This window comes from Hypomesus nipponensis, chromosome 2 (assembly GCF_054491055.1).
Source record: "Hypomesus nipponensis isolate SF chromosome 2, ASM5449105v1, whole genome shotgun sequence".
Classification (NCBI taxonomy): Eukaryota; Metazoa; Chordata; class Actinopteri; order Osmeriformes; family Osmeridae; genus Hypomesus; species Hypomesus nipponensis.
Window position 1 is genome coordinate 9,473,930 of NC_140362.1, and position 25,203 is coordinate 9,499,132.

Genomic DNA, 25,203 nt, shown 5'->3' on the forward strand with positions numbered 1-25,203 from the left:
TGGCTAATTTCTAGAGCTTTTTCCCCAAATCCTGTCTGTAATTTGTTTAAATGAACGTAGCCTTTTAAACCTCTAGGTTTAATTCTCTCTTTTATACATTTAAAGTTGGATTTGACATTTAACAGACATTCAATCATTTAGCAAGTTGTTTGACTCAAAAATCATAAAAGTACATGGCCCCAACAGTACCAAGCTCCCACCTTCACTCCTTAGTCTAGTAGCCATTTTAGACTAGTAGGCATTCTGTGATTAGTTTGGCCACAGCTAATTCTACTGTTAAAAGAAACAGAAGGTCTTCTTCTTCAGAACTATACAGTTGAATCAACCAAACGCAGCTTGGTCATGTTATCATCTTCTTTGGCACATTTAAACTAAGGACTAGACTTTTAAGAAAGCATGACCAAAGCAATTTGGTGAGGGAGGGTTCCTCCATAAACAGTTGCCGACAAAGAATTTCAGACAATAACTTAAACGTAGTCTTGCATTAAGAGTAAAGTCAACGAATTGAATAACTGTGCTAATGGTTGTTGAAACTCATTGCTCTGAGTTGGTGCATGTCATTTTAGGCAGAAGTCCATGTCTGGTGATATTTGACAACCTCAAACAGCATGAGTGTGCTCGACATACGTTCTTTTACTTATATTCATGTTACTTATTCATTTGCCTTTAACTTGTAAATTTTGTTCATTGCTAATAAAGTATTTGTTTATTCTAAAACTGCTATCTATCTTAAGACCTCACGGAATATTTACCTTGCTTACATCTCAAACAGATCATACAATAAGAAATAGTCAACCACCCAGCATTCACATACATTTCCAACACAACAATGATATGGACATATTACCACATTTAACTACACTGACTACAATTGATTTAAAATTCAGTGTGTATGTTTATGTAAGACACATATGTAGTTATTCTACTTTGACATCACAAAAACTATGAAATAAGAGTGAATGCGTTTAGGAAGCAACTTTGTCCATGTACAATATGGTTGATGTTTGTTTATAACTGGAATATAAATGTGTGCACAACAATTAGTTCCATTCAAGTAAGTCTATTTTATTGGACAAGAAGCATTCCATGAGTGGTGACATTTGACAACCTCAGACAGTCTGCCACTGGGCCAAATGAAAAGCTCTATTCTTGATTTGCAATGCAGCTAGGGGAAGTCCTAGACCATAAGGGGAAAAGCTGCGGCCACTTGTGATGTTAAAAAGGCCAGTTACATACAAAATATTGCTGTCATATACCATATTTCTTTGATTAAACGCTGCAGACAAACAACTAGACAAGGAGGTCAAACAAACGCTGAGTGTAAAATTGAAGCTGCGCGTGTCTCTCCTTTTTGTAGAAATCTGAATTAGCATGCCAAAACATTCTTATATTTTAGCTTTCAAACAGAAAGCTGTGCAGAAAGCACTCACAAGCAGCAACAGACCTGTAGCACGCAAACTTGGGGTTGATGAAAGGCACATTGACCCAAGCCGAGGACTTCAAGTATCTCTGGGTCTTGTTCACGAGGGAAGAATGCAGCGCAAGATCGACAGGCGGATCGGTGCGGCGTTCGCAGTGATGCGGGCTCTGCATCGGTCCGTCGTGGTGAAGAAGGAGCTGAGTCGAAAGGCAAAGCTCGCTATTTACCAGTCGATCTACGTTCCTACCCTCACCAATGGTCACGAACTATGGGCGGTGACCGAATACAAGCGGCCGAAATGAGCTTTCTCCGCAGGGTGTCCGGGCTTTCCCTTAGAGATAGGGTAAGAAGCTCGGTCATCCGGGAGGGGCTCAGAGGAGAACCGCTGCTCCTCTGCGTCGAGAGGAGCCAGCTGAGGTGGCTCGGGCATCTGATCAGGATGCCTCCTGGACCCCTCCCTGGTGAGGTGTTTTGGGCACGTCCCACTGGGAAGGGGCCCCGGGGAAGACCCAGGACACGCTGGAGGGACTGTCTCTTGGCTGGCCTGGGAACGCCTCGGGGTCCCCCAGGGGGAGCTGGTGGAAGTGGCCGGGGAGAGGGAAGTTGGGGCCTTCTTAGGTTGCTGCCCCCGCGACCCGACCCCTGGACAAGCGGTAGATGACAACGACGACAACAGCATTTTAACCCTGTTTGTCCAAAATTTTTAAAAGTTGGTACGCATGCCTCATATTGCTCATGGGGAACAAAAGAGTATCAAGAACCCACAATGTCGGCAGCATGGACATTTCTCTACAGTGACAATTTGTGAAGAATTTTTGAAAATGACTTAAAATCAGCCATTGATCCAATTGTCTTGAAATGTTGTGTACATGTGTGAAATACATGTCTGTGTCATGTCAATTTGGTAATGGTTTGCAATGTTAAGGAGGAACCCGCCATTGCTGCCTGCAGCTATATTTATTATTATTACACTTCTTCTGTCATTGGATTCTATGGCAGCCCCTAAAACCGTATGGTAAAAAGTTGTGAAATTTGGCACACTTATTAAGCACAGTCCCCTCTTTATATTCACCAAGTTTCATGTCTCTCATTGGAGCACTCTAGCGCCACCAACTGGTCAAAGTTGGACTTGTGTTTACACACGTAACTTTTGAACCGTATGACCGATTTTCAAAAATGAGGTACCATTGGATTCCCTGGATCAAGACGAGTTCAAGACCCTATGACGCCAATTTCCGGTTATATAGATTTTCCACCATTTTGAATTTTAAGGAAACACGTTTTTTCGCTTCAACTACTTTAATTTTTTTCAAATCTTCCCCAGAATTGGCACACATTATCATCAGACCAACCCTCACAGACGTTATCAAAGGATATTCGATTTTCAAAACCGTTTGTCCGGTACAGCCAATCAAAATCGGCAACAAAGCAACCAAACAGGAAGTTGGGTCATATCTCAGCTAATCTTTGAGAAATCAACACCAAACTTAATATGATGACTCGGAACCCTCTTCTGAGGCTGTCCAATTAATTTGGTGTCATGTGATCACTGGGCGTGGCCGCAGGAAGCAAAAATGTGTTTTGGCCAATAACTGTTGATTTGTTTGCTTTTATTAAGTGATTCCTTTGTCTCATGATATGTTGGGACCTTCCCTATGTGATACATGATAACTTGTGATAATAGCCGAATTGATCCGGCCGCCATTTTGAATTAATTGAAAAACGTTTTTTCTTTACTCCTCCTACACATGTTGTCCAATCTTCACCAAATTTGGCAGAGAGTATCTTCAGACCAAGCCTCACAAAGGCTTTCACATGATTTTTTGATTTTCAGAACCGTTTGCCCGGTACAGGGAGTCAAAATGTGCAATTAAGCCAGCAAACAGGAAGTTGGGTCGTATCTCAGAAAATCTTTGATGGATTCACACCAAACTTGCTGCATGCCCTCGGAACCCTGTTCTGAGGATTTCTTAAGTGTTTTATGGGTCATTTGACTGCTTGGCCACCACATTGCTGCTTGCAGCTATATTTGGTGGCCAAGCCGCGAAGCGGCGAAGCCACATAAGTGATTCTACCTTTTCTTCTTCTTATTATTATTATTACACTTCTTCTGTCATTGGATTCTATGGCAGCCCCTAAAACCGTATGGTAAAAAGTTGTGAAATTTGGCACACTTATTAAGCACAGTCCCCTCTTTATATTCACCAAGTTTCATGTCTCTCATTGGAGCACTCTAGCGCCACCAACTGGTCAAAGTTGGACTTGTGTTTACACACGTAACTTTTGAACCGTATGACCGATTTTCAAAAATGAGGTACCATTGGATTCCCTGGATCAAGACGAGTTCAACACACCCTATGACGCCAATTTCCGGTTATATAGATTTTCCACCATTTTGAATTTTAAGGAAACACGTTTTTTCGCTTCAACTACTTTTATTTTTTTCAAATCTTCCCCAGAATTGGCACACATTATCATCAGACCAACCCTCACAGACGTTATCAAAGGATATTCAATTTTCAAAACCGTTTGTCCGGTACAGCCAATCAAAATCGGCAACAAAGCAACCAAACAGGAAGTTGGGTCATATCTCAGCTAATCTTTGAGAAATCAACACCAAACTTAATATGATGACTCGGAACCCTCTTCTGAGGCTGTCCAATTAATTTGGTGTCATGTGATCACTGGGCGTGGCCGCAGGAAGCAAAAATGTGTTTTGGCCAATAACTGTTGATTTGTTTGCTTTTATTAAGTGATTCCTTTGTCTCATGATATGTTGGGACCTTCCCTATGTGATACATGATAACTTGTGATAATAGCCGAATTGATCCGGCCGCCATTTTGAATTAATTGAAAAACGTTTTTTCTTTACTCCTCCTACACATGTTGTCCAATCTTCACCAAATTTGGCAGAGAGTATCTTCAGACCAAGCCTCACAAAGGCTTTCACATGATTTTTTGATTTTCAGAACCGTTTGCCCGGTACAGGGAGTCAAAATGTGCAATTAAGCCAGCAAACAGGAAGTTGGGTCGTATCTCAGAAAATCTTTGATGGATTCACACCAAACTTGCTGCATGCCCTCGGAACCCTGTTCTGAGGATTTCTTAAGTGTTTTATGGGTCATTTGACTGCTTGGCCACCACATTGCTGCTTGCAGCTATATTTGGTGGCCAAGCCGCGAAGCGGCGAAGCCACATAAGTGATTCTACCTTTTCTTCTTATTATTATTATTATTACACTTCTTCTGTCATTGGATTCTATGGCAGCCCCTAAAACCGTATGGTAAAAAGTTGTGAAATTTGGCACACTTATTAAGCACAGTCCCCTCTTTATATTCACCAAGTTTCATGTCTCTCATTGGAGCACTCTAGCGCCACCAACTGGTCAAAGTTGGACTTGTGTTTACACACGTAACTTTTGAACCGTATGACCGATTTTCAAAAATGAGGTACCATTGGATTCCCTGGATCAAGACGAGTTCAACACACCCTATGACGCCAATTTCCGGTTATATAGATTTTCCACCATTTTGAATTTTAAGGAAACACGTTTTTTCGCTTCAACTACTTTAATTTTTTTCAAATCTTCCCCAGAATTGGCACACATTATCATCAGACCAACCCTCACAGACGTTATCAAAGGATATTCGATTTTCAAAACCGTTTGTCCGGTACAGCCAATCAAAATCGGCAACAAAGCAACCAAACAGGAAGTTGGGTCATATCTCAGCTAATCTTTGAGAAATCAACACCAAACTTAATATGATGACTCGGAACCCTCTTCTGAGGCTGTCCAATTAATTTGGTGTCATGTGATCACTGGGCGTGGCCGCAGGAAGCAAAAATGTGTTTTGGCCAATAACTGTTGATTTGTTTGCTTTTATTAAGTGATTCCTTTGTCTCATGATATGTTGGGACCTTCCCTATGTGATACATGATAACTTGTGATAATAGCCGAATTGATCCGGCCGCCATTTTGAATTAATTGAAAAACGTTTTTTCTTTACTCCTCCTACACATGTTGTCCAATCTTCACCAAATTTGGCAGAGAGTATCTTCAGACCAAGCCTCACAAAGGCTTTCACATGATTTTTTGATTTTCAGAACCGTTTGCCCGGTACAGGGAGTCAAAATGTGCAATTAAGCCAGCAAACAGGAAGTTGGGTCGTATCTCAGAAAATCTTTGATGGATTCACACCAAACTTGCTGCATGCCCTCGGAACCCTGTTCTGAGGATTTCTTAAGTGTTTTATGGGTCATTTGACTGCTTGGCCACCACATTGCTGCTTGCAGCTATATTTGGTGGCCAAGCCGCGAAGCGGCGAAGCCACATAAGTGATTCTACCTTTTCTTCTTCTTATTATTATTATTACACTTCTTCTGTCATTGGATTCTATGGCAGCCCCTAAAACCGTATGGTAAAAAGTTGTGAAATTTGGCACACTTATTAAGCACAGTCCCCTCTTTATATTCACCAAGTTTCATGTCTCTCATTGGAGCACTCTAGCGCCACCAACTGGTCAAAGTTGGACTTGTGTTTACACACGTAACTTTTGAACCGTATGACCGATTTTCAAAAATGAGGTACCATTGGATTCCCTGGATCAAGACGAGTTCAACACACCCTATGACGCCAATTTCCGGTTATATAGATTTTCCACCATTTTGAATTTTAAGGAAACACGTTTTTTCGCTTCAACTACTTTTATTTTTTTCAAATCTTCCCCAGAATTGGCACACATTATCATCAGACCAACCCTCACAGACGTTATCAAAGGATATTCAATTTTCAAAACCGTTTGTCCGGTACAGCCAATCAAAATCGGCAACAAAGCAACCAAACAGGAAGTTGGGTCATATCTCAGCTAATCTTTGAGAAATCAACACCAAACTTAATATGATGACTCGGAACCCTCTTCTGAGGCTGTCCAATTAATTTGGTGTCATGTGATCACTGGGCGTGGCCGCAGGAAGCAAAAATGTGTTTTGGCCAATAACTGTTGATTTGTTTGCTTTTATTAAGTGATTCCTTTGTCTCATGATATGTTGGGACCTTCCCTATGTGATACATGATAACTTGTGATAATAGCCGAATTGATCCGGCCGCCATTTTGAATTAATTGAAAAACGTTTTTTCTTTACTCCTCCTACACATGTTGTCCAATCTTCACCAAATTTGGCAGAGAGTATCTTCAGACCAAGCCTCACAAAGGCTTTCACATGATTTTTTGATTTTCAGAACCGTTTGCCCGGTACAGGGAGTCAAAATGTGCAATTAAGCCAGCAAACAGGAAGTTGGGTCGTATCTCAGAAAATCTTTGATGGATTCACACCAAACTTGCTGCATGCCCTCGGAACCCTGTTCTGAGGATTTCTTAAGTGTTTTATGGGTCATTTGACTGCTTGGCCACCACATTGCTGCTTGCAGCTATATTTGGTGGCCAAGCCGCGAAGCGGCGAAGCCACATAAGTGATTCTACCTTTTCTTCTTATTATTATTATTATTACACTTCTTCTGTCATTGGATTCTATGGCAGCCCCTAAAACCGTATGGTAAAAAGTTGTGAAATTTGGCACACTTATTAAGCACAGTCCCCTCTTTATATTCACCAAGTTTCATGTCTCTCATTGGAGCACTCTAGCGCCACCAACTGGTCAAAGTTGGACTTGTGTTTACACACGTAACTTTTGAACCGTATGACCGATTTTCAAAAATGAGGTACCATTGGATTCCCTGGATCAAGACGAGTTCAACACACCCTATGACGCCAATTTCCGGTTATATAGATTTTCCACCATTTTGAATTTTAAGGAAACACGTTTTTTCGCTTCAACTACTTTAATTTTTTTCAAATCTTCCCCAGAATTGGCACACATTATCATCAGACCAACCCTCACAGACGTTATCAAAGGATATTCGATTTTCAAAACCGTTTGTCCGGTACAGCCAATCAAAATCGGCAACAAAGCAACCAAACAGGAAGTTGGGTCATATCTCAGCTAATCTTTGAGAAATCAACACCAAACTTAATATGATGACTCGGAACCCTCTTCTGAGGCTGTCCAATTAATTTGGTGTCATGTGATCACTGGGCGTGGCCGCAGGAAGCAAAAATGTGTTTTGGCCAATAACTGTTGATTTGTTTGCTTTTATTAAGTGATTCCTTTGTCTCATGATATGTTGGGACCTTCCCTATGTGATACATGATAACTTGTGATAATAGCCGAATTGATCCGGCCGCCATTTTGAATTAATTGAAAAACGTTTTTTCTTTACTCCTCCTACACATGTTGTCCAATCTTCACCAAATTTGGCAGAGAGTATCTTCAGACCAAGCCTCACAAAGGCTTTCACATGATTTTTTGATTTTCAGAACCGTTTGCCCGGTACAGGGAGTCAAAATGTGCAATTAAGCCAGCAAACAGGAAGTTGGGTCGTATCTCAGAAAATCTTTGATGGATTCACACCAAACTTGCTGCATGCCCTCGGAACCCTGTTCTGAGGATTTCTTAAGTGTTTTATGGGTCATTTGACTGCTTGGCCACCACATTGCTGCTTGCAGCTATATTTGGTGGCCAAGCCGCGAAGCGGCGAAGCCACATAAGTGATTCTACCTTTTCTTCTTATTAGGATTCCTCCGTAAGGAGGAAACCTATTGTTATTGGTGGTTTTATTATTTGTAATTCTTGTACCATGGGAGTCAATGGCAGCCCCTAGACCCCATCGACAACTTTTTGTGAAATTTGGCACACTCATTAAGGACAGTTTCTTCTATACCTACACCAAGTTTCATGTCTCCCATTAGACCACTCTAGCGCCACCAATGGGTCAAAGTTGGACTTGTGTTTACACACGCAACTTTTGAACCGTATGACTCATTTTCAAAAATGAGGTACCATTGGATTCCCTGGATCAAGCCGAGTTCAACGCACACCATGGCGTTAATTTCCGGTTATATAGATTTCCCGCCATTTCCGGTTTTATCAAAAACCTTTGAAAGCCTACTCCTCCTACAATTTTTGTCATATCTTCTTCAAAATCACCAGAGATGATCTTCAGACCAAGCCTCACAAAAGTTATCAAAGGAATTTTGATCCTCATAACCGTCTGTCCGGTACAGCCAATCAAATTCATCAGAAAAGCCGCAAAACAGGATGTGAAGTCATGTCTCAGCAAATCTTTGAGATATCAACACTAAACTTGGTAGATCGGAGGAAGACACTACAACATGTTACCATGTGCAAAGGCAAATTCATATCTCAAAAAATGATTGATATAAAGCAAATTGAACTTATCGCTAACGCTAAAATTATGCTTTACACATCAGCCATTCAAAAACTGATACTCTGATTCAATCACAAGTTCATATGAAAACTCTTGAGAATGTTCATAACACAAATCTGTGAAAAAGTTGACTGTAAGATGAAAGGTCGATTTTTGGTGAATATTTGAAACATGCTTGCTTGGCTAATTTCTAGGCAAATTTCCAATGAATGTCTCCCTTGCTCCTCCCCGCGCGTGCTCCAAAATCTCACACACACTCAGCCTTCCCTTGACACACGCGCGGCCAAGACGCACACGCAACATTTCAGGAGAGTGTGGGCTGACCAAGCCCCCACTCATTCCTTGGTCTTTAGCAAAGGCCCATGTGGCTCTTGATGGTATTGCATTTCCGATTTTGTATGCAATGGTAAAAAGGTCTCAAATCCTGAAACATTGATAGTGTAGGCCGAGAAACACTTTAACAAAAGCCCATGTGGATCTTGTTGGTATTGCATTTCCGATTTTGTATGCAATGGTAAAAAGTTATAAAAATCCTGAAACATTGATAGTATAGACCAAGAGTAACTACCACACCACAAATGGCCCACCATTACCCATAGGTGGCGCTACAGGCCACGCCAAAAAGCACAAATATACAAGGCTTTCTGGAATGGATAGGCTCACCAAGCCCCCTCCCTTCACTTATTGGCTTGAAAAAAAGGCCCATGTGGCTCTTGATGGTATTGCATTTCCGATTTTGTATGCAATGGTAAAAAGGTCTCAAAATCCTGAAACATAGATAGTATAGGCAAAGAAACACTTTAACAAAAAGCCCATGTGGATCTTGTTGGTATTGCTTTTCCGATTTTGTATACAATGGTAAAAAGTTATAAAAATCCTGAAACATTGATAGTATAGACCAAGAGTAACTACCACACCACAAATGGCCCACTATTACCCATAGGTCTTCCCTTGACACACGCGCGGGCTTGGCAAGACGCACACGCAACATTTCAGGAGAGTGTTCCTTGGTCTTTTGCAAAGGCCATGTGGATCTTGATGGTATTGCATTTCAGATTTTGTTTGCCATGGTAAAAAGTTCTCCAAATCCTGAAACATTGATAGTAAAGGCCAAGAGTAACAACAACACTTTAACAAAAGCCCATGTGGATCTTGTTGGTATTGCATTTCCGATTTTGTATGCAATGGTAAAAAGTTAAAAACATCCTGAAACATTGATAGTATAGGCCAAGAGTAACTACCACACCACAAATGGCCCACCATTACCAATAGGTGTCGCTACAGGCCACGCCCTAAAGCACAAAGCACTTCACTTCTTGTGAAGATTAAAGCGCTTCACTTCTTGGCTTGAAATAAAGGCCCTTGTGGATGTTGATGTTATTGCATTTCAGATTTGGTATCCCATTGGAAATTCTGCAGCATTGATTTTTCTATACAGTTACAATTTGTCAAGAATATACATTTTTCAATGGTTCGCAATGCTTTACACGTAAGCCAGTCAAACAAGTTCATATGAAGACTCTTGAGAATGTTTAGTACACAAATCTGAGAAAAAGTTGACTCTAAGATGAAAGGTCGATTTTTGGTGAATCTTTGAAACATGCATGCTTGGCTAATTTCTAGGGAAATTTACAATGAAATGTGTCCCCTGCTCCTCCCCGCGCATGCTCCAAATTCTCAGACACTCATTCTTCCCTTGACACGCGCGGGCTTGGCAAGACACACACGCAACATATCAGGACTGTGTGGGCTGACCAAGCCCCCACTCATTCCTTGAATATCAGCATAGGCCCTTGAGGACCTTGGTGTCATTGCATTTCCTACTTTGTATGCAATAGTAAAAAGGTCTCCAAATCCTGACACATTGACAGTACAGGCCAAGAGTAACTACCACACTTTACCCAAAGCCCATGTGGATCCTGTTGGTATTGCATTTCCGATTTTATATGCAATGGTAAAAAGTTTTTAAAATCCTGAAACATTAATAGTATAGGCCAAGAGTAACTACCACACCACAAATGGTCCACCATTACCCATAGGTGGCGCTACAGGCCACGCCTTAATGCATAAAGATACAAGGCTTTCTGGAATGGATAAGCTCACCAAGCCCCCTTCCTTCACTTACTGGCTTGAAATAAAGGCCCTTGTGGATCTTGATGGTATTGCATTTCAGATTTGGTATGCCATTGGTAATTCTGCAGCATACATTTTTCTATACAGTTACAATTTGTCAAAAATAAACATTTTTCAATGGTTCGCAGTGTTTGGAGGAATCCGCCATTACTGCTTGCAGTTATATTTATTATTATTATTACACTTCTTCTGTCATTGGATTCTATGGCAGCCCCTAAAACCGTATGGTAAAAAGTTGTGAAATTTGGCACACTTATTAAGCACAGTCCCCTCTTTATATTCACCAAGTTTCATGTCTCTCATTGGAGCACTCTAGCGCCACCAACTGGTCAAAGTTGGACTTGTGTTTACACACGTAACTTTTGAACCGTATGACCGATTTTCAAAAATGAGGTACCATTGGATTCCCTGGATCAAGACGAGTTCAACACACCCTATGACGCCAATTTCCGGTTATATAGATTTTCCACCATTTTGAATTTTAAGGAAACACGTTTTTTCGCTTCAACTACTTTAATTTTTTTCAAATCTTCCCCAGAATTGGCACACATTATCATCAGACCAACCCTCACAGACGTTATCAAAGGATATTCGATTTTCAAAACCGTTTGTCCGGTACAGCCAATCAAAATCGGCAACAAAGCAACCAAACAGGAAGTTGGGTCATATCTCAGCTAATCTTTGAGAAATCAACACCAAACTTAATATGATGACTCGGAACCCTCTTCTGAGGCTGTCCAATTAATTTGGTGTCATGTGATCACTGGGCGTGGCCGCAGGAAGCAAAAATGTGTTTTGGCCAATAACTGTTGATTTGTTTGCTTTTATTAAGTGATTCCTTTGTCTCATGATATGTTGGGACCTTCCCTATGTGATACATGATAACTTGTGATAATAGCCGAATTGATCCGGCCGCCATTTTGAATTAATTGAAAAACGTTTTTTCTTTACTCCTCCTACACATGTTGTCCAATCTTCACCAAATTTGGCAGAGAGTATCTTCAGACCAAGCCTCACAAAGGCTTTCACATGATTTTTTGATTTTCAGAACCGTTTGCCCGGTACAGGGAGTCAAAATGTGCAATTAAGCCAGCAAACAGGAAGTTGGGTCGTATCTCAGAAAATCTTTGATGGATTCACACCAAACTTGCTGCATGCCCTCGGAACCCTGTTCTGAGGATTTCTTAAGTGTTTTATGGGTCATTTGACTGCTTGGCCACCACATTGCTGCTTGCAGCTATATTTGGTGGCCAAGCCGCGAAGCGGCGAAGCCACATAAGTGATTCTACCTTTTCTTCTTATTATTATTATTATTACACTTCTTCTGTCATTGGATTCTATGGCAGCCCCTAAAACCGTATGGTAAAAAGTTGTGAAATTTGGCACACTTATTAAGCACAGTCCCCTCTTTATATTCACCAAGTTTCATGTCTCTCATTGGAGCACTCTAGCGCCACCAACTGGTCAAAGTTGGACTTGTGTTTACACACGTAACTTTTGAACCGTATGACCGATTTTCAAAAATGAGGTACCATTGGATTCCCTGGATCAAGACGAGTTCAACACACCCTATGACGCCAATTTCCGGTTATATAGATTTTCCACCATTTTGAATTTTAAGGAAACACGTTTTTTCGCTTCAACTACTTTAATTTTTTTCAAATCTTCCCCAGAATTGGCACACATTATCATCAGACCAACCCTCACAGACGTTATCAAAGGATATTCGATTTTCAAAACCGTTTGTCCGGTACAGCCAATCAAAATCGGCAACAAAGCAACCAAACAGGAAGTTGGGTCATATCTCAGCTAATCTTTGAGAAATCAACACCAAACTTAATATGATGACTCGGAACCCTCTTCTGAGGCTGTCCAATTAATTTGGTGTCATGTGATCACTGGGCGTGGCCGCAGGAAGCAAAAATGTGTTTTGGCCAATAACTGTTGATTTGTTTGCTTTTATTAAGTGATTCCTTTGTCTCATGATATGTTGGGACCTTCCCTATGTGATACATGATAACTTGTGATAATAGCCGAATTGATCCGGCCGCCATTTTGAATTAATTGAAAAACGTTTTTTCTTTACTCCTCCTACACATGTTGTCCAATCTTCACCAAATTTGGCAGAGAGTATCTTCAGACCAAGCCTCACAAAGGCTTTCACATGATTTTTTGATTTTCAGAACCGTTTGCCCGGTACAGGGAGTCAAAATGTGCAATTAAGCCAGCAAACAGGAAGTTGGGTCGTATCTCAGAAAATCTTTGATGGATTCACACCAAACTTGCTGCATGCCCTCGGAACCCTGTTCTGAGGATTTCTTAAGTGTTTTATGGGTCATTTGACTGCTTGGCCACCACATTGCTGCTTGCAGCTATATTTGGTGGCCAAGCCGCGAAGCGGCGAAGCCACATAAGTGATTCTACCTTTTCTTCTTCTTATTATTATTATTACACTTCTTCTGTCATTGGATTCTATGGCAGCCCCTAAAACCGTATGGTAAAAAGTTGTGAAATTTGGCACACTTATTAAGCACAGTCCCCTCTTTATATTCACCAAGTTTCATGTCTCTCATTGGAGCACTCTAGCGCCACCAACTGGTCAAAGTTGGACTTGTGTTTACACACGTAACTTTTGAACCGTATGACCGATTTTCAAAAATGAGGTACCATTGGATTCCCTGGATCAAGACGAGTTCAACACACCCTATGACGCCAATTTCCGGTTATATAGATTTTCCACCATTTTGAATTTTAAGGAAACACGTTTTTTCGCTTCAACTACTTTAATTTTTTTCAAATCTTCCCCAGAATTGGCACACATTATCATCAGACCAACCCTCACAGACGTTATCAAAGGATATTCGATTTTCAAAACCGTTTGTCCGGTACAGCCAATCAAAATCGGCAACAAAGCAACCAAACAGGAAGTTGGGTCATATCTCAGCTAATCTTTGAGAAATCAACACCAAACTTAATATGATGACTCGGAACCCTCTTCTGAGGCTGTCCAATTAATTTGGTGTCATGTGATCACTGGGCGTGGCCGCAGGAAGCAAAAATGTGTTTTGGCCAATAACTGTTGATTTGTTTGCTTTTATTAAGTGATTCCTTTGTCTCATGATATGTTGGGACCTTCCCTATGTGATACATGATAACTTGTGATAATAGCCGAATTGATCCGGCCGCCATTTTGAATTAATTGAAAAACGTTTTTTCTTTACTCCTCCTACACATGTTGTCCAATCTTCACCAAATTTGGCAGAGAGTATCTTCAGACCAAGCCTCACAAAGGCTTTCACATGATTTTTTGATTTTCAGAACCGTTTGCCCGGTACAGGGAGTCAAAATGTGCAATTAAGCCAGCAAACAGGAAGTTGGGTCGTATCTCAGAAAATCTTTGATGGATTCACACCAAACTTGCTGCATGCCCTCGGAACCCTGTTCTGAGGATTTCTTAAGTGTTTTATGGGTCATTTGACTGCTTGGCCACCACATTGCTGCTTGCAGCTATATTTGGTGGCCAAGCCGCGAAGCGGCGAAGCCACATAAGTGATTCTACCTTTTCTTCTTATTATTATTATTATTACACTTCTTCTGTCATTGGATTCTATGGCAGCCCCTAAAACCGTATGGTAAAAAGTTGTGAAATTTGGCACACTTATTAAGCACAGTCCCCTCTTTATATTCACCAAGTTTCATGTCTCTCATTGGAGCACTCTAGCGCCACCAACTGGTCAAAGTTGGACTTGTGTTTACACACGTAACTTTTGAACCGTATGACCGATTTTCAAAAATGAGGTACCATTGGATTCCCTGGATCAAGACGAGTTCAACACACCCTATGACGCCAATTTCCGGTTATATAGATTTTCCACCATTTTGAATTTTAAGGAAACACGTTTTTTCGCTTCAACTACTTTAATTTTTTTCAAATCTTCCCCAGAATTGGCACACATTATCATCAGACCAACCCTCACAGACGTTATCAAAGGATATTCGATTTTCAAAACCGTTTGTCCGGTACAGCCAATCAAAATCGGCAACAAAGCAACCAAACAGGAAGTTGGGTCATATCTCAGCTAATCTTTGAGAAATCAACACCAAACTTAATATGATGACTCGGAACCCTCTTCTGAGGCTGTCCAATTAATTTGGTGTCATGTGATCACTGGGCGTGGCCGCAGGAAGCAAAAATGTGTTTTGGCCAATAACTGTTGATTTGTTTGCTTTTATTAAGTGATTCCTTTGTCTCATGATATGTTGGGACCTTCCCTATGTGATACATGATAACTTGTGATAATAGCCGAATTGATCCGGCCGCCATTTTGAATTAATTGAAAAACGTTTTTTCTTTACTCCTCCTACACATGTTGTCCAATCTTCACCAAATTTGGCAGAGAGTATCTTCAGACCAAGCCTCACAAAGGCTTTCACATGATTTTTTGATTTTCAGAACCGTTTGCCCGGTACAGGGAGTCAAAATGTGCAATTAAGCCAGCAAACAGGAAGTTGGGTCGTATCTCAGAAAATCTTTGATGGATTCACACCAAACTTGCTGCATGCCCTCGGAACCCTGTTCTGAGGATTTCTTAAGTGTTTTATGGGTCATTTGACTGCTTGGCCACCACATTGCTGCTTGCAGCTATATTTGGTGGCCAAGCCGCGAAGCGGCGAAGCCACATAAGTGATTCTACCTTTTCTTCTTCTTATTATTATTATTACACTTCTTCTGTCATTGGATTCTATGGCAGCCCCTAAAACCGTATGGTAAAAAGTTGTGAAATTTGGCACACTTATTAAGCACAGTCCCCTCTTTATATTCACCAAGTTTCATGTCTCTCATTGGAGCACTCTAGCGCCACCAACTGGTCAAAGTTGGACTTGTGTTTACACACGTAACTTTTGAACCGTATGACCGATTTTCAAAAATGAGGTACCATTGGATTCCCTGGATCAAGACGAGTTCAACACACCCTATGACGCCAATTTCCGGTTATATAGATTTTCCACCATTTTGAATTTTAAGGAAACACGTTTTTTCGCTTCAACTACTTTAATTTTTTTCAAATCTTCCCCAGAATTGGCACACATTATCATCAGACCAACCCTCACAGACGTTATCAAAGGATATTCGATTTTCAAAACCGTTTGTCCGGTACAGCCAATCAAAATCGGCAACAAAGCAACCAAACAGGAAGTTGGGTCATATCTCAGCTAATCTTTGAGAAATCAACACCAAACTTAATATGATGACTCGGAACCCTCTTCTGAGGCTGTCCAATTAATTTGGTGTCATGTGATCACTGGGCGTGGCCGCAGGAAGCAAAAATGTGTTTTGGCCAATAACTGTTGATTTGTTTGCTTTTATTAAGTGATTCCTTTGTCTCATGATATGTTGGGACCTTCCCTATGTGATACATGATAACTTGTGATAATAGCCGAATTGATCCGGCCGCCATTTTGAATTAATTGAAAAACGTTTTTTCTTTACTCCTCCTACACATGTTGTCCAATCTTCACCAAATTTGGCAGAGAGTATCTTCAGACCAAGCCTCACAAAGGCTTTCACATGATTTTTTGATTTTCAGAACCGTTTGCCCGGTACAGGGAGTCAAAATGTGCAATTAAGCCAGCAAACAGGAAGTTGGGTCGTATCTCAGAAAATCTTTGATGGATTCACACCAAACTTGCTGCATGCCCTCGGAACCCTGTTCTGAGGATTTCTTAAGTGTTTTATGGGTCATTTGACTGCTTGGCCACCACATTGCTGCTTGCAGCTATATTTGGTGGCCAAGCCGCGAAGCGGCGAAGCCACATAAGTGATTCTACCTTTTCTTCTTCTTATTATTATTATTACACTTCTTCTGTCATTGGATTCTATGGCAGCCCCTAAAACCGTATGGTAAAAAGTTGTGAAATTTGGCACACTTATTAAGCACAGTCCCCTCTTTATATTCACCAAGTTTCATGTCTCTCATTGGAGCACTCTAGCGCCACCAACTGGTCAAAGTTGGACTTGTGTTTACACACGTAACTTTTGAACCGTATGACCGATTTTCAAAAATGAGGTACCATTGGATTCCCTGGATCAAGACGAGTTCAACACACCCTATGACGCCAATTTCCGGTTATATAGATTTTCCACCATTTTGAATTTTAAGGAAACACGTTTTTTCGCTTCAACTACTTTAATTTTTTTCAAATCTTCCCCAGAATTGGCACACATTATCATCAGACCAACCCTCACAGACGTTATCAAAGGATATTCGATTTTCAAAACCGTTTGTCCGGTACAGCCAATCAAAATCGGCAACAAAGCAACCAAACAGGAAGTTGGGTCATATCTCAGCTAATCTTTGAGAAATCAACACCAAACTTAATATGATGACTCGGAACCCTCTTCTGAGGCTGTCCAATTAATTTGGTGTCATGTGATCACTGGGCGTGGCCGCAGGAAGCAAAAATGTGTTTTGGCCAATAACTGTTGATTTGTTTGCTTTTATTAAGTGATTCCTTTGTCTCATGATATGTTGGGACCTTCCCTATGTGATACATGATAACTTGTGATAATAGCCGAATTGATCCGGCCGCCATTTTGAATTAATTGAAAAACGTTTTTTCTTTACTCCTCCTACACATGTTGTCCAATCTTCACCAAATTTGGCAGAGAGTATCTTCAGACCAAGCCTCACAAAGGCTTTCACATGATTTTTTGATTTTCAGAACCGTTTGCCCGGTACAGGGAGTCAAAATGTGCAATTAAGCCAGCAAACAGGAAGTTGGGTCGTATCTCAGAAAATCTTTGATGGATTCACACCAAACTTGCTGCATGCCCTCGGAACCCTGTTCTGAGGATTTCTTAAGTGTTTTATGGGTCATTTGACTGCTTGGCCACCACATTGCTGCTTGCAGCTATATTTGGTGGCCAAGCCGCGAAGCGGCGAAGCCACATAAGTGATTCTACCTTTTCTTCTTATTATTATTATTATTACACTTCTTCTGTCATTGGATTCTATGGCAGCCCCTAAAACCGTATGGTAAAAAGTTGTGAAATTTGGCACACTTATTAAGCACAGTCCCCTCTTTATATTCACCAAGTTTCATGTCTCTCATTGGAGCACTCTAGCGCCACCAACTGGTCAAAGTTGGACTTGTGTTTACACACGTAACTTTTGAACCGTATGACCGATTTTCAAAAATGAGGTACCATTGGATTCCCTGGATCAAGACGAGTTCAACACACCCTATGACGCCAATTTCCGGTTATATAGATTTTCCACCATTTTGAATTTTAAGGAAACACGTTTTTTCGCTTCAACTACTTTAATTTTTTTCAAATCTTCCCCAGAATTGGCACACATTATCATCAGACCAACCCTCACAGACGTTATCAAAGGATATTCGATTTTCAAAACCGTTTGTCCGGTACAGCCAATCAAAATCGGCAACAAAGCAACCAAACAGGAAGTTGGGTCATATCTCAGCTAATCTTTGAGAAATCAACACCAAACTTAATATGATGACTCGGAACCCTCTTCTGAGGCTGTCCAATTAATTTGGTGTCATGTGATCAATGGGCGTGGCCGCAGGAAGCAAAAATGTGTTTTGGCCAATAACTGTTGATTTGTTTGCTTTTATTAAGTGATTCCTTTGTCTCATGATATGTTGGGACCTTCCCTATGTGATACATGATAACTTGTGATAATAGCCGAATTGATCCGGCCGCCATTTTGAATTAATTGAAAAACGTTTTTTCTTTACTCCTCCTACACATGTTTTCCAATCTTCACCAAATTTGGCAGAGAGTATCTTCAGACCAAGCCTCACAAAGGCTTTCACATGATTTTTTGATTTTCAGAACCGTTTGCCCGGTACAGGGAGTCAAAATGTGCAATTAAGCCAGCAAACAGGAAGTTGGGTCGTATCTCAGAAAATCTTTGATGGATTCACACCAAACTTGCTGCATGCCCTCGGAACCCTGTTCTGAGGATTTCTTAAGTGTTTTATGGGTCATTTGACTGCTTGGCCACCACATTGCTGCTTGCAGCTATATTTGGTGGCCAAGCCGCGAAGCGGCGAAGCCACATAAGTGATTCTACCTTTTCTTCTTATTATTATTATTATTACACTTCTTCTGTCATTGGATTCTATGGCAGCCCCTAAAACCGTATGGTAAAAAGTTGTGAAATTTGGCACACTTATTAAGCACAGTCCCCTCTTTATATTCACCAAGTTTCATGTCTCTCATTGGAGCACTCTAGCGCCACCAACTGGTCAAAGTTGGACTTGTGTTTACACACGTAACTTTTGAACCGTATGACCGATTTTCAAAAATGAGGTACCATTGGATTCCCTGGATCAAGACGAGTTCAACACACCCTATGACGCCAATTTCCGGTTATATAGATTTTCCACCATTTTGAATTTTAAGGAAACACGTTTTTTCGCTTCAACTACTTTAATTTTTTTCAAATCTTCCCCAGAATTGGCACACATTATCATCAGACCAACCCTCACAGACGTTATCAAAGGATATTCGATTTTCAAAACCGTTTGTCCGGTACAGCCAATCAAAATCGGCAACAAAGCAACCAAACAGGAAGTTGGGTCATATCTCAGCTAATCTTTGAGAAATCAACACCAAACTTAATATGATGACTCGGAACCCTCTTCTGAGGCTGTCCAATTAATTTGGTGTCATGTGATCACTGGGCGTGGCCGCAGGAAGCAAAAATGTGTTTTGGCCAATAACTGTTGATTTGTTTGCTTTTATTAAGTGATTCCTTTGTCTCATGATATGTTGGGACCTTCCCTATGTGATACATGATAACTTGTGATAATAGCCGAATTGATCCGGCCGCCATTTTGAATTAATTGAAAAACGTTTTTTCTTTACTCCTCCTACACATGTTGTCCAATCTTCACCAAATTTGGCAGAGAGTATCTTCAGACCAAGCCTCACAAAGGCTTTCACATGATTTTTTGATTTTCAGAACCGTTTGCCCGGTACAGGGAGTCAAAATGTGCAATTAAGCCAGCAAACAGGAAGTTGGGTCGTATCTCAGAAAATCTTTGATGGATTCACACCAAACTTGCTGCATGCCCTCGGAACCCTGTTCTGAGGATTTCTTAAGTGTTTTATGGGTCATTTGACTGCTTGGCCACCACATTGCTGCTTGCAGCTATATTTGGTGGCCAAGCCGCGAAGCGGCGAAGCCACATAAGTGATTCTACCTTTTCTTCTTCTTATTATTATTATTACACTTCTTCTGTCATTGGATTCTATGGCAGCCCCTAAAACCGTATGGTAAAAAGTTGTGAAATTTGGCACACTTATTAAGCACAGTCCCCTCTTTATATTCACCAAGTTTCATGTCTCTCATTGGAGCACTCTAGCGCCACCAACTGGTCAAAGTTGGACTTGTGTTTACACACGTAACTTTTGAACCGTATGACCGATTTTCAAAAATGAGGTACCATTGGATTCCCTGGATCAAGACGAGTTCAACACACCCTATGACGCCAATTTCCGGTTATATAGATTTTCCACCATTTTGAATTTTAAGGAAACACGTTTTTTCGCTTCAACTACTTTTATTTTTTTCAAATCTTCCCCAGAATTGGCACACATTATCATCAGACCAACCCTCACAGACGTTATCAAAGGATATTCGATTTTCAAAACCGTTTGTCCGGTACAGCCAATCAAAATCGGCAACAAAGCAACCAAACAGGAAGTTGGGTCATATCTCAGCTAATCTTTGAGAAATCAACACCAAACTTAATATGATGACTCGGAACCCTCTTCTGAGGCTGTCCAATTAATTTGGTGTCATGTGATCACTGGGCGTGGCCGCAGGAAGCAAAAATGTGTTTTGGCCAATAACTGTTGATTTGTTTGCTTTTATTAAGTGATTCCTTTGTCTCATGATATGTTGGGACCTTCCCTATGTGATACATGATAACTTGTGATAATAGCCGAATTGATCCGGCCGCCATTTTGAATTAATTGAAAAACGTTTTTTCTTTACTCCTCCTACACATGTTGTCCAATCTTCACCAAATTTGGCAGAGAGTATCTTCAGACCAAGCCTCACAAAGGGTTTCACATGATTTTTTGATTTTCAGAACCGTTTGCCCGGTACAGGGAGTCAAAATGTGCAATTAAGCCAGCAAACAGGAAGTTGGGTCGTATCTCAGAAAATCTTTGATGGATTCACACCAAACTTGCTGCATGCCCTCGGAACCCTGTTCTGAGGATTTCTTAAGTGTTTTATGGGTCATTTGACTGCTTGGCCACCACATTGCTGCTTGCAGCTATATTTGGTGGCCAAGCCGCGAAGCGGCGAAGCCACATAAGTGATTCTACCTTTTCTTCTTCTTATTATTATTATTACACTTCTTCTGTCATTGGATTCTATGGCAGCCCCTAAAACCGTATGGTAAAAAGTTGTGAAATTTGGCACACTTATTAAGCACAGTCCCCTCTTTATATTCACCAAGTTTCATGTCTCTCATTGGAGCACTCTAGCGCCACCAACTGGTCAAAGTTGGACTTGTGTTTACACACGTAACTTTTGAACCGTATGACCGATTTTCAAAAATGAGGTACCATTGGATTCCCTGGATCAAGACGAGTTCAACACACCCTATGACGCCAATTTCCGGTTATATAGATTTTCCACCATTTTGAATTTTAAGGAAACACGTTTTTTCGCTTCAACTACTTTTATTTTTTTCAAATCTTCCCCAGAATTGGCACACATTATCATCAGACCAACCCTCACAGACGTTATCAAAGGATATTCGATTTTCAAAACCGTTTGTCCGGTACAGCCAATCAAAATCGGCAACAAAGCAACCAAACAGGAAGTTGGGTCATATCTCAGCTAATCTTTGAGAAATCAACACCAAACTTAATATGATGACTCGGAACCCTCTTCTGAGGCTGTCCAATTAATTTGGTGTCATGTGATCACTGGGCGTGGCCGCAGGAAGCAAAAATGTGTTTTGGCCAATAACTGTTGATTTGTTTGCTTTTATTAAGTGATTCCTTTGTCTCATGATATGTTGGGACCTTCCCTATGTGATACATGATAACTTGTGATAATAGCCGAATTGATCCGGCCGCCATTTTGAATTAATTGAAAAACGTTTTTTCTTTACTCCTCCTACACATGTTGTCCAATCTTCACCAAATTTGGCAGAGAGTATCTTCAGACCAAGCCTCACAAAGGGTTTCACATGATTTTTTGATTTTCAGAACCGTTTGCCCGGTACAGGGAGTCAAAATGTGCAATTAAGCCAGCAAACAGGAAGTTTGGGTCGTATCTCAGAAAATCTTTGATGGATTCACACCAAACTTGCTGCATGCCCTCGGAACCCTGTTCTGAGGATTTCTTAAGTGTTTTATGGGTCATTTGACTGCTTGGCCACCACATTGCTGCTTGCAGCTATATTTGGTGGCCAAGCCGCGAAGCGGCGAAGCCACATAAGTGATTCTACCTTTTCTTCTTCTTATTATTATTATTACACTTCTTCTGTCATTGGATTCTATGGCAGCCCCTAAAACCGTATGGTAAAAGGTTGTGAAATTTGGCACACTTATTAAGCACAGTCCCCTCTTTATATTCACCAAGTTTCATGTCTCTCATTGGAGCACTCTAGCGCCACCAACTGGTCAAAGTTGGACTTGTGTTTACACACGTAACTTTTGAACCGTATGACCGATTTTCAAAAATGAGGTACCATTGGATTCCCTGGATCAAGACGAGTTCAACACACCCTATGACGCCAATTTCCGGTTATATAGATTTTCCACCATTTTGAATTTTAAGGAAACACGTTTTTTCGCTTCAACTACTTTTATTTTTTTCAAATCTTCCCCAGAATTGGCACACATTATCATCAGACCAACCCTCACAGACGTTATCAAAGGATATTCGATTTTCAAAACCGTTTGTCCGGTACAGCCAATCAAAATCGGCAACAAAGCAACCAAACAGGAAGTTGGGTCATATCTCAGCTAATCTTTGAGAAATCAACACCAAACTTAATATGATGACTCGGAACCCTCTTCTGAGGCTGTCCAATTAATTTGGTGTCATGTGATCACTGGGCGTGGCCGCAGGAAGCAAAAATGTGTTTTGGCCAATAACTGTTGATTTGTTTGCTTTTATTAAGTGATTCCTTTGTCTCATGATATGTTGGGACCTTCCCTATGTGATACATGATAACTTGTGATAATAGCCGAATTGATCCGGCCGCCATTTTGAATTAATTGAAAAACGTTTTTTCTTTACTCCTCCTACACATGTTGTCCAATCTTCACCAAATTTGGCAGAGAGTATCTTCAGACCAAGCCTCACAAAGGCTTTCACATGATTTTTTGATTTTCAGAACCGTTTGCCCGGTACAGGGAGTCAAAATGTGCAATTAAGCCAGCAAACAGGAAGTTGGGTCGTATCTCAGAAAATCTTTGATGGATTCACACCAAACTTGCTGCATGCCCTCGGAACCCTGTTCTGAGGATTTCTTAAGTGTTTTATGGGTCATTTGACTGCTTGGCCACCACATTGCTGCTTGCAGCTATATTTGGTGGCCAAGCCGCGAAGCGGCGAAGCCACATAAGTGATTCTACCTTTTCTTCTTATTAGGATTCCTCCGTAAGGAGGAAACCTATTGTTATTGGTGGTTTTATTAGGATTCCTCCGTAAGGAGGAAACCTATTGTTATTGGTGGTTTTATTATTTGTAATTCTTGTACCATGGGAGTCAATGGCAGCCCCTAGACCCCATCGACAACTTTTTGTGAAATTTGGCACACTCATTAAGGACAGTTTCTTCTATACCTACACCAAGTTTCATGTCTCCCATTAGACCACTCTAGCGCCACCAATGGGTCAAAGTTGGACTTGTGTTTACACACGCCACTTTTGAACCGTATGACTAATTTTCAAAAATGAGGTACCATTGGATTCCCTGGATCAAGCCGAGTTCAACGCACACCATGGCGTTAATTTCCGGTTATATAGATTTCCCGCCATTTCCGGTTTTATCAAAAACCTTTGAAAGCCTACTCCTCCTACAATTTTTGTCATATATTCTTCAAAATCACCAGAGATGATCTTCAAACCAAGCCTCACAAAAGTTATCAAAGGAATTTTGATCCTCATAACCGTCTGTCCGGTACAGCCAATCAAATTCATCAGAAAAGCCGCCAAACAGGATGTGAAGTCATGTCTCAGCAAATCTTTGAGATATCAACACTAAACTTGGTAGATCGGAGGAAGACACTACAACATATTACCATGTGCAAAGGCAAATTCATATCTCTAAAAATGATTGATATAAATCAAATTGAACTTATCGCTAACGCTAAAATAATGCTTTGCACATCAGCCAGTCAAAAACTGATACTCTGATTCAATCACAAGTTCATATGAAGACTCTTGAGAATGTTCATAACACAAATCTGTGAAAAAGTTGACTGTAAGATGAAAGGTCGATTTTTGGTGAATATTTGAAACATGCTTGCTTGGCTAATTTCTAGGCAAATTTCCAATGAATGTCTCCCCTGCTCCTCCCCGCGCGTGCTCCAAAATCTCACACACACTCAGCCTTCCCTTGACACACGCGTGGCCAAGACGCACACGCAACATTTCAGGAGAGTGTGGGCTGACCAAGCCCCCACTCATTCCTTGGTCTTTAGCAAAGGCCCATGTGGCTCTTGATGGTATTGCATTTCCGATTTTGTATGCAATGGTAAAAAGGTCTCAAATCCTGAAACATTGATAGTATAGACCAAGAGTAAATACCACACCTCAAATGGCCCACCATTACCCATAGGTGGCGCTATAGGCCACGCCCAAAAGCACAAAGATACAAGGCTTTCTGGAATGGATAGGTTCACCAAGCCCCCTCCCTTCACGTATTGGCTTGAAAAAAGGCCCATGTGGATCTTGATGGTATTGCATTTCCGATTTTGTATGCAATGGTAAAAAGGTCTCAAAATCCTGAAACATAGATAGTATAGGCAAAGAAACAGTTTAACAAAAAGCCCATGTGGATCTTGTTGGTATTGCTTTTCCGATTTTGTATACAATGGTAAAAAGTTATAAAAATCCTGAAACATTGATAGTATAGACCAAGAGTAACTACCACACCACAAATGGCCCACTATTACCCATAGGTCTTCCCTTGACACACGCGCGGGCTTGGCAAGACGCACACGCAACATTTCAGGAGAGTGTGGGCTTACCAAGCCCCCACTCATTCCTTGGTCTTTTGCAAAGGCCTTGTGGATCTTGATGGTATTGCATTTCAGATTTTGTTTGCCATGGTAAAAAGTTCTCCAAATCCTGAAA